At 36.8% G+C, this 8,424-nt stretch overlaps 2 non-coding genes across 2 annotated transcripts; both read left to right on the top strand.

Annotated features, from left to right (window-relative positions):
• Positions 1 to 4,566: 4,566 nt before the first annotated feature.
• On the top strand, positions 4,567 to 4,692 carry LOC112319685 (small nucleolar RNA SNORA28). Its single transcript, XR_002976353.2, has one exon. It is a non-coding gene; the product is annotated as a small nucleolar RNA SNORA28 (small nucleolar RNA).
• A 1,349-nt stretch (positions 4,693 to 6,041) lies between these two features.
• LOC112319655 (small nucleolar RNA SNORA48) lies at positions 6,042 to 6,176 on the top strand. Its single transcript, XR_002976348.1, has one exon. It is a non-coding gene; the product is annotated as a small nucleolar RNA SNORA48 (small nucleolar RNA).
• Positions 6,177 to 8,424: the final 2,248 nt, after the last annotated feature.

Genomic DNA, 8,424 nt, shown 5'->3' with positions numbered 1-8,424 from the left:
CTGTCGGGAATCTGGGCGGCCTCAGCGCTGCCTGCCCAGAATCTGCCCAGAACCTGCCCCACCAAAACGGGCCCAACCGCAGAGCCGCCTCCTCCATACTCCACATTTGATTAGTCACACAGGAGAGTAGCAGTAATGCCTGCGTTTTCTGCTTTTGCCTCGGCCGGCGGTCTCCGGAGGACGGGGACCTGAAGGCGCGCCGAAGCCGACTACCAATCCCAGGAGTGAATCAGAAGACTAAGAGAAAGGGTCGCGTTTGTTGTTGAGTGGGACCCCTTACACCCCCACTCTGTCGGTTGTCGTATTCTGTGTAGTCCCTGTGGAGGGGGACGGCACCTCCTTCATTTGGAGTTATCTACGTAAAAAAAGGCTGAGTAATTTGCTGTCTAAGGTGACAAGAAACTTGCTTGGATGAAGTCATGTGAGCTGAGCGGATTGGCTCGAGTCCCCGAGGAGGGGAGTGTCAGGGCGCGCGCTCCCTTGGAGCGAGCTGGGGTGATGCTGGCAGCTCGGGAGTTTGAACGCCCGGCTTCGGAATCTGGGGAGCGTTCAGAGTTGGGCGTTGGTTAGTAGTGACTAACTGTGCAGTCACTAAGCAGTTGTGTTGGTTGGAAATTAAGTTTCACAACCCAAGAAATCCCCCCTAAAGTGAACAAAGAAAACTGAAAAATGGAGCTAGAAATTGATTAGCGATTTCTAACCACTTAAAATGTTTATTTAGTAATTTTACTTACGTTTATTTAACAAAATAACTGTCGCGTAGAAATTTTAAGGAGCATCTTGGAGTTTGCGTCCCACTTGGAACGCAGCATCTTGCACGTGAATAGAAGTTATGTAAATTATGTCCAAAAGTAGAATGCAAATAAGTATTTCCAAAGTGTCGACATCAGTATTAATATTATTAGTGGTATACAAAGTGTGCTTACAAAAATCCATTAGGATTGAAGTTCCATTTCTAAAAGTAAAAATTCATTAAAGTAGTATTTAGATATATTTTTGTCACACAGAATGGACAAAATGAAGAGTGCGGGGAATCATACAATCACACTGTTGAATTAAATGTAATTACTATTTCTTCCTAAAAGAAATATTTGGAAGTATGTAACCAAAGCTTTCAAAAATGTGAACACCTTTAGACCCAGGACGTGTACTTTTTTGGAAGACATTCCTTAAGAACGTAAACAGATAATTCACAGCAACATTGCTTAAATTATCAAAGCATTGTTAACCACTAAAACGTGCAACATTTAAGAGATTGAACAAATTACTTCATTTCTTGGTGTCCCAGTTTCCTCTTCTGTGAGAAATAGGAGAAACAACAGCGTCGGGAAGATCTAATGTATTAATACAAGTGAAACCTTAGGTGCCTAGCATATAGTAAGCAATAAATAAGTAGCAATAGTTATAATTAGTATTGGTCAAGTAAATTACAGTACACACAGTGTAAAAACTGCACAGCTATTAAAGGTAATAAATTATTTACATAGATCTAAATACATAAGTTTTTCAAAGAAGATGATGAGAAAAAAAAAACATGCAGAATTACAAAATGACCCAGATTTTTAAAGTATGAGTGGAAATTCATGAGAATATGACATGATCCTCTCTCGGTAGTAAGATTGGAGAAAGGTTTTAGTTCTTTATACACTTGATGTTTTCCAAATATTTTAATGACGAGCCTATTATCTTTCCAAAGCAGGAAAAGTAAACACACAACAATGTAAAAAAAAAAGGGGGGGGGGTATGTGTGTACTACTGATTCTTAACATTTTGAGAAGCCAGAACCAAAAACTTGTTTGTGTGTCATTACGACGGTATAAAGTTCTTCCAAAACATTACTATTAGTCTGTGAACCAGAGCATTCTCTCCCCGAAACCACTTCTGGATTACTAGGCTGAAAGAATCAGTTGACAACTAGCCCACCTCAAGTTCCTGAGCAGAATCTAGGGGACATTATTATAATCACCCTGTATCACAGCCAAAAGTTTATGGAAACGCATTTGGATGTGCTTCGTGCTTCAGTAGTGAGACTGTATTATTCCGTTGCCAGCAATAAGCTATTGATCAAACCGTTCAAGCCTTGATTATCAGCATGTGAGCACTGCAAACAGTGAAGGAATAATGACTGTCAGTGTTGATTACATTATCTATATATTCTGACCGAGAAGAATGAATGTAGCTATTTGAGACCTTTATGATTAAATGCTATGAATAATAAACTTTTAAAATGTAAATTTTTTAACATTATTGTTATGTTTAACATAAAAGCCAAATATAAAAAGTGAAATGGGTTCGTATTTTGAGGTTGGCTTTTCATTATTATCCTTTAAAATACTGAAACTGCAGAGGTTTCACTTTTAGTATTTCCATTGTTTTGAAAACACTGTTGGTACTACATATCAATTTCAGATTCAAATGTTTCTGTAATATGTGTTCACTAAATTCTGTGGTTAATTTTAAAATTCATCCCTTCTTTTTGTTTGATTTTGAAAATTCATATACATTAAAAAAGATAGAAACATGCAAATGGAGTTACTCTAAGAAAAATAAATAATTTTAAGGTTTAGGGGGAAAATGTCCTAGGGAGATTATTAACACTACTTTAATTCACACCCTCATCATCTCTTAGACGAATGATTACATTCACCTCCTACTATATTTTTCTCCTTTCTTACTGTTATGGACTGAATTGTGTCCTCCCAAAATTCATATATTAATATTCATAATATCAATGTCATATTTGGAGATGGGGCCTTTGGCGGATAATTATGTAATTAGGCTTAGATGAGAGCATGCGAGTGGGGCCCTCGTGAGGGGATTAGTGCCCATATCAGAAGAAACACCAGGAAGCTTCATCTCTCTCTCTCTCTCTTCTCTCTGCCCTGTGAGCGCAGAGTGAGAAGGCAGCTATGCCTGCAAGCCAGCACAAGAGTTATCACAGAACCTAACCATGCAGGCACCCTGATCTGGGATCCAGCCTCCAGAACTATAAAAGAAAGAAATTTCTGTTGTTTAAGCCACACAGTCTATTATCATATTTTATGGCAGCCAAACTGAATAACCCATCTACCTATCTCCTAACCATTCTCCACACCTCTGTTGGAATTATTTTTCTAGCACATAAATCTGGTCATGTCATTCCTATGAAATTTTCACATGGTTCTTCAGTCAGTCAATCAGTCATTCGATAATGTTTATAAATTTTTTATGTGCTCCAGGTACCATTCTGGGTGCTGGAAACATAATAGGGAATAAAAGCTCTATGTAAGATAAGCTTCTTTGGAGCGTAGACTATGGGAAATACAGTCACTAAATAATTAAATTAACTGCATGGTCGCAAGTGTGCAAATTAGTCTCCTACCTTCAAGATTAAGTTCTAATTCTTTAGTAGTATATCCTTACTGAACTGGTCCCTGAGTACTCATCTCCTCACAGTCTTTCTCCATACCCTCTACTTCAGTTTTTCTGATGTGCCCATATTTTCAGTAGCTTCAAACAAGCATCTCTTTCTGCCTTTCCTGTTCTGATTCTATACCTTCTCTAAACCTACACACATATTCCATTTTTCAAAAGCCTTTCCTGACCCAGTACCTGACCAGTAGTAGTCATGTAATAAATATTTGTTAAATCTTGATTATTGGTCATGTTTATCACAGACTTAATGGTATTATATTTGTTCCAGGTGTCTTTTACCACATAAAATTCACTCTGAACTTCGTATCTTAGGGTAACAATAATAATTATTTTGCTTACAGATCAGAAATGTGCTCAGAGCTCTCCAAGCACAGCTTGCCTCTCTTGCACAGTGTCAGCAGGAGCGGCTCAAAGACTGGGATGACTACACCTGGGTCTACAATCTTTTGAAAACTCACACACTGAACCTGTCTGGCAATTGATGCTGGCAGTTGGCTGGATCATTGGGGTTGTCAGCCAGAACAACCACATGAGACCTCCTATGGTCTACTTAGTTCCTGCAAGCATATCGGACTGAGCATTTCAAGAGACAGGAAAAGGAAACTACTACTTTCTTAAGATTTGAGCTAGGAAATGGGCACAGCATCGTTTCAGTCATAGTGTATTGGACAAGGAGTCACATCGTCTACACTCAAGGAGAAGACTACATCTTACCTCCTTGTGGAAGGAATATTAAAGAATTTGAGAACCATACTTGAAAGCTACCATGATACTGTAACTTTTAGTCCGTGACTCACTTATCTCTATATTTCTGGGCTTTCCAAAGTAGATATTCCACAAATTTTTGTTAAATGTAGTAAATAAATATGACAATTCAAATGGGACACTATCATTACCAGCCATATGGGAGTACAGGATCTGGACTTATCTTTTTACCATAACTAAATAGGACACTGGGCAAAATACATGAAACAATTTCAAACACAGGACACCAGACTGTGATCCCAAGGAGAAAAGAAACATGCAATAAACCCTGTGATTGCTGTAGCATCATGTCTACAGTCATTTTCTGAACTGTGCCAAATGGATGGGAAACAAAAAGAGCCAGAAGGTCCTATCATATGAAAAGATAAGAGTCAGGGTTTGGGTTGCAAGCAACACTCAGTGGCAGATGAGCAAAACTGTCTGACACAGTTTGAGCTTGCTATAGCAACAAAGTCTAACCTATTGAGGTGGTTTCTCCTCTATGAGACAAGATGTTATATAGACTTAGTGTAAAAAAAATAATGAAATAAAAATCAAGAGTTTGGGAAAGAAAAAGGGCTAGAATTTGGAGGAGAGAATACTAGGAAGGTGCTGCCATCCAGGGAAAGCGCTCCAAAAATCTGCACAGGAGTTCCTTTGAGACTATGGCTGAATGCTAATCTAGTCATGGATAGGGTAAAACTCTGCAAGTCTGAGTAAAGAACTTTGAGGGTAAGAGGTATTACCAAGGAAGCAAAATCTGAAAAGTCCCAAGAATTCCTGCAAGTCTGGAAATCACTTGAGTTCTCTAATCGAGTTTCTTCTTCCAGAGGGAAGATACCTAATCAAATATCCTGAGTATTTAGTAAATAGCCACAAAGGGTAATGTCTTAGTAGTTAGGAGTAGCCTGAGAGAAAAAGCTACTCTAGATCTTCTAAAAAAAAAAAGCTTAAAAAGTTACTCTTAAGTTCAAGATACATACCACATAACTAACTTACATGAAGATCAGAACAAAGTATGAAATTTAAAAGGAATACTCTCCCACTGAAAAAAAATACAGCACTCAAAAATGTAAAATTCTACAGTGACTAGACTCCAATAAAAAGTTATTGAACACATGAAGTCCAGGAAAATGTGACCAATAACCGGTTGGGAAATCAGACCTTAGAAATAAACTCAGAAAGTAAAGAGATAATTGAACACATAAGAATGTTTAAAGAGCTACTGGAACTATACTCAATATGCTCAAGAAAATTACAAACAGATGAACAAAGAAATAAAAGATACAAAAAAGCAAATGAAAATTCTAGAGATGAAAATATAATATCTAAGATAAAACTTTCACTAAATAGGATTAACAGATTAGACACTGCAAAAGATAAATAAACTTGAACATGTAGCAACAGGATGTCTACAAATTGAAACACAGAAGAAAAAATTTTAAAAAATTAACAGAACCTAAGTGACATGTAGGAAAACATAAAGTAGTGTAACCTGTGGATGGAGTTTCACAGTAAGTGAAATATGGGGAAATAAACCTATTTTTAAATGACCAAACTTTCCCAAATTTAATGAAGACTATATTCCCACAGATCTGAGAATATAAATGAATCCTAACCAAAATTAACAACGACAAAAAAATGACAGCAAAGCACATCATGATCAAACTGCTGAAAGTCGCTGAGAAAGACAAAAGTCGTAAAAGCGTTCAGAAAACAAAAAGACATTATAAACAGGAACAAAAATACAAATTACGGTAGACTTCTAATCAAATTATGCAAAATAACAAATAACAGTGGAACAGCACCTCTAAAGTCTTGAACTGAAAAATTGTCAACCTAGAATTCTCTATCCCCAAAATGCATTTCAAAAATGAAAGTGATGTCCCTGTTCTGGGAAGAGTTGCGCCTGGTTTGGTGGTGCTTGTCTTGTATCAGCCAGGGACAAAGTAACTCCTGTTTATCCCAGCTTGGCTTTTGGTCTGTGCCCATGCCAGGTTCATGCCCTGGACATGTGGAGGGAAAAGGTGAAGGTGAAATCATGAATTACATATGAAAAATATCATCGCCAGCAGACCTATACAATGAGAAATGTTCAACCATACAAACAAAAGTAACTTCTTTGGACAGAAGGACTACGGTATTGATGAACTTAATCCTCACATGGTTATGAAGAGCATCAGAATGATCATGCATTTCTACTCTTTTTTAAAATGTCTTTTTTAAAGGATTTTATTAATTTATTTTTAGAGAAAGGGGAAGAGAGGGAGAAAGAGAAGGAGAGAAACATCAATGTGAGAGATACACCCATCGGTTGCCTTTTGCATGCCCCCAGCTGGGGGCCTGACCCACAACCCAGGCATGTGCTCTGACGGGGAATGGAACCAGCAAACTTTTGGTTCACAGACCAGCACTCAATCCACTGAGCCACACCAGCCAGGGGTAAAACTTCTTTAAAAACAAAAATATTAACTGTGTATGATGGAGCTGATAACATAGGAAGAAGTAAAGTATAGGAAAAACAATAACACAAAGGATGGGAAAAGGAAAATAAAAATGTACTGTTGGAAGAGTTCTTACATTACATATAAAGTGATATAAATATTATTTGAAAGTAGACTAATAAGTTAAAAATGTATTCTGTAAGCCCCAGAGCAATAGCCCCCCTCAAAAAGAAAATCAAACAAAAGTCTGATTATTTTGATAAATAATGGTGGAGATAAATAGAATGTTTAAAAAAGAACTAACGTGACACATAGAAAACAAATGGTAAGGGATAGATTTAAATCCGAACATATTAATAGCTATATTAAATACAAAAGGTCTAAACATTCCAATTAAAAATAGAGACTGTCAAACTAGATTTTTAAAAAAGATTACCCAACTACATTATATGTATAAGAAACTTGTTTTTTAAAAAAAAGACAAAGGTAAAAAGTAAACAGATGGAAAAAGATACACTTTGAAAACACCAATTTAAAGGAAGTAAGTAGCTGGCTATATTACTATCAAACAAAATAAACTAAAAACGAAACAAAACAGAAAACTTCCCAGGGACAATGAGTGACATTTTGTAATGATAAAAGGGGCAATTCACCCAGAAGACAGAATAATATGAAATGTGTAACAACCTAATGACAGAATTTGATGAAAAAGGAAGCAAAATTTATAAAACTGAAAGGAGAAATCTACATATATAGTTTTGTTGGCTATTTTAACACTTCTCTCTCAGGCAAAGATAGTACAAATAGAAAATCAGTAATTCTATAGAAGACTGAAAGAACACCATCTCCATCAGCCATCTCCACCTGACATTTACGATGGCCCATCCAAACACTGCAAGATAAACATTCGTATCAAGTGGACACAGGGCGTTAACAAAAGATAGTAGGCTGGGCCTTAAAATGACTCAATAAAATTTAAAGGACAAAATCATAGATTTTGTTCCTTGACTAAAACAATTAATTTAGAGAGGTGACAGAAATAGATGTATGGAAAATTCCATCTTATGTAAAGATTACACAACACAATTCTAAATAACCTATGTGTCATAACACTGGACATCAGGCCATGAAGGACAGTGATCATTTAGAGATGGAACAACACTGAAGTGAGCCTCATGAGTGCCCTGGTTTACTGCCTGGATAGATTTTCCAGGCCACAGTAGAGAACATCAGTCTCCTTGAGATGAGGAAACAGAGCTGGGAGCCCACAGGGACCAAGGCAGTTAGGGTTTGCAGGGCAGAGTACTAGAGACATGCTGGAACACAAAAGTATCCATCACCTGAGACAATAGAATACACAATATCTGACATCCAATAAAAAATTACCAGGCTATCCACACACAAAAAAACCCCACTTTAAATATGAAGTTACATTATGGTATGTAAAGATCTATCATGGTAACAGTAATCAATCAAAAGTGATCTGGAATAGCTGTATTAATATCAAAGTAGGCTTGAGATCAAAGAAAATTACCAGGGTACAGGATGTTACTTCATAATGAAAACAAGGTCACATAATCAAAAGAACATTATGTATCTATGTGGTTTTGCACAGAGGAACTGAAGGTCAAAGAACATGAAACAAAAACAGATGGAGCTTTAAGGAAAAATCAATGACTCCATGTTTATAGTTGGAAATTTCAACTTCTCTCTCTCAATAGTGATGGAACAAGTAGAAAGAAAATCGTTATGTCTGTAGAAGACTTTAACAATACTTGGCCTAATTGAAATTGATACAATACTACATCCAATAAAGATGAGT

This window comes from Desmodus rotundus, chromosome 4 (assembly GCF_022682495.2).
Source record: "Desmodus rotundus isolate HL8 chromosome 4, HLdesRot8A.1, whole genome shotgun sequence".
Classification (NCBI taxonomy): Eukaryota; Metazoa; Chordata; class Mammalia; order Chiroptera; family Phyllostomidae; genus Desmodus; species Desmodus rotundus.
The sequence above is the reverse complement of the archived record's forward strand: the minus strand, read 5'-3'. Positions and strand labels throughout refer to the sequence as shown.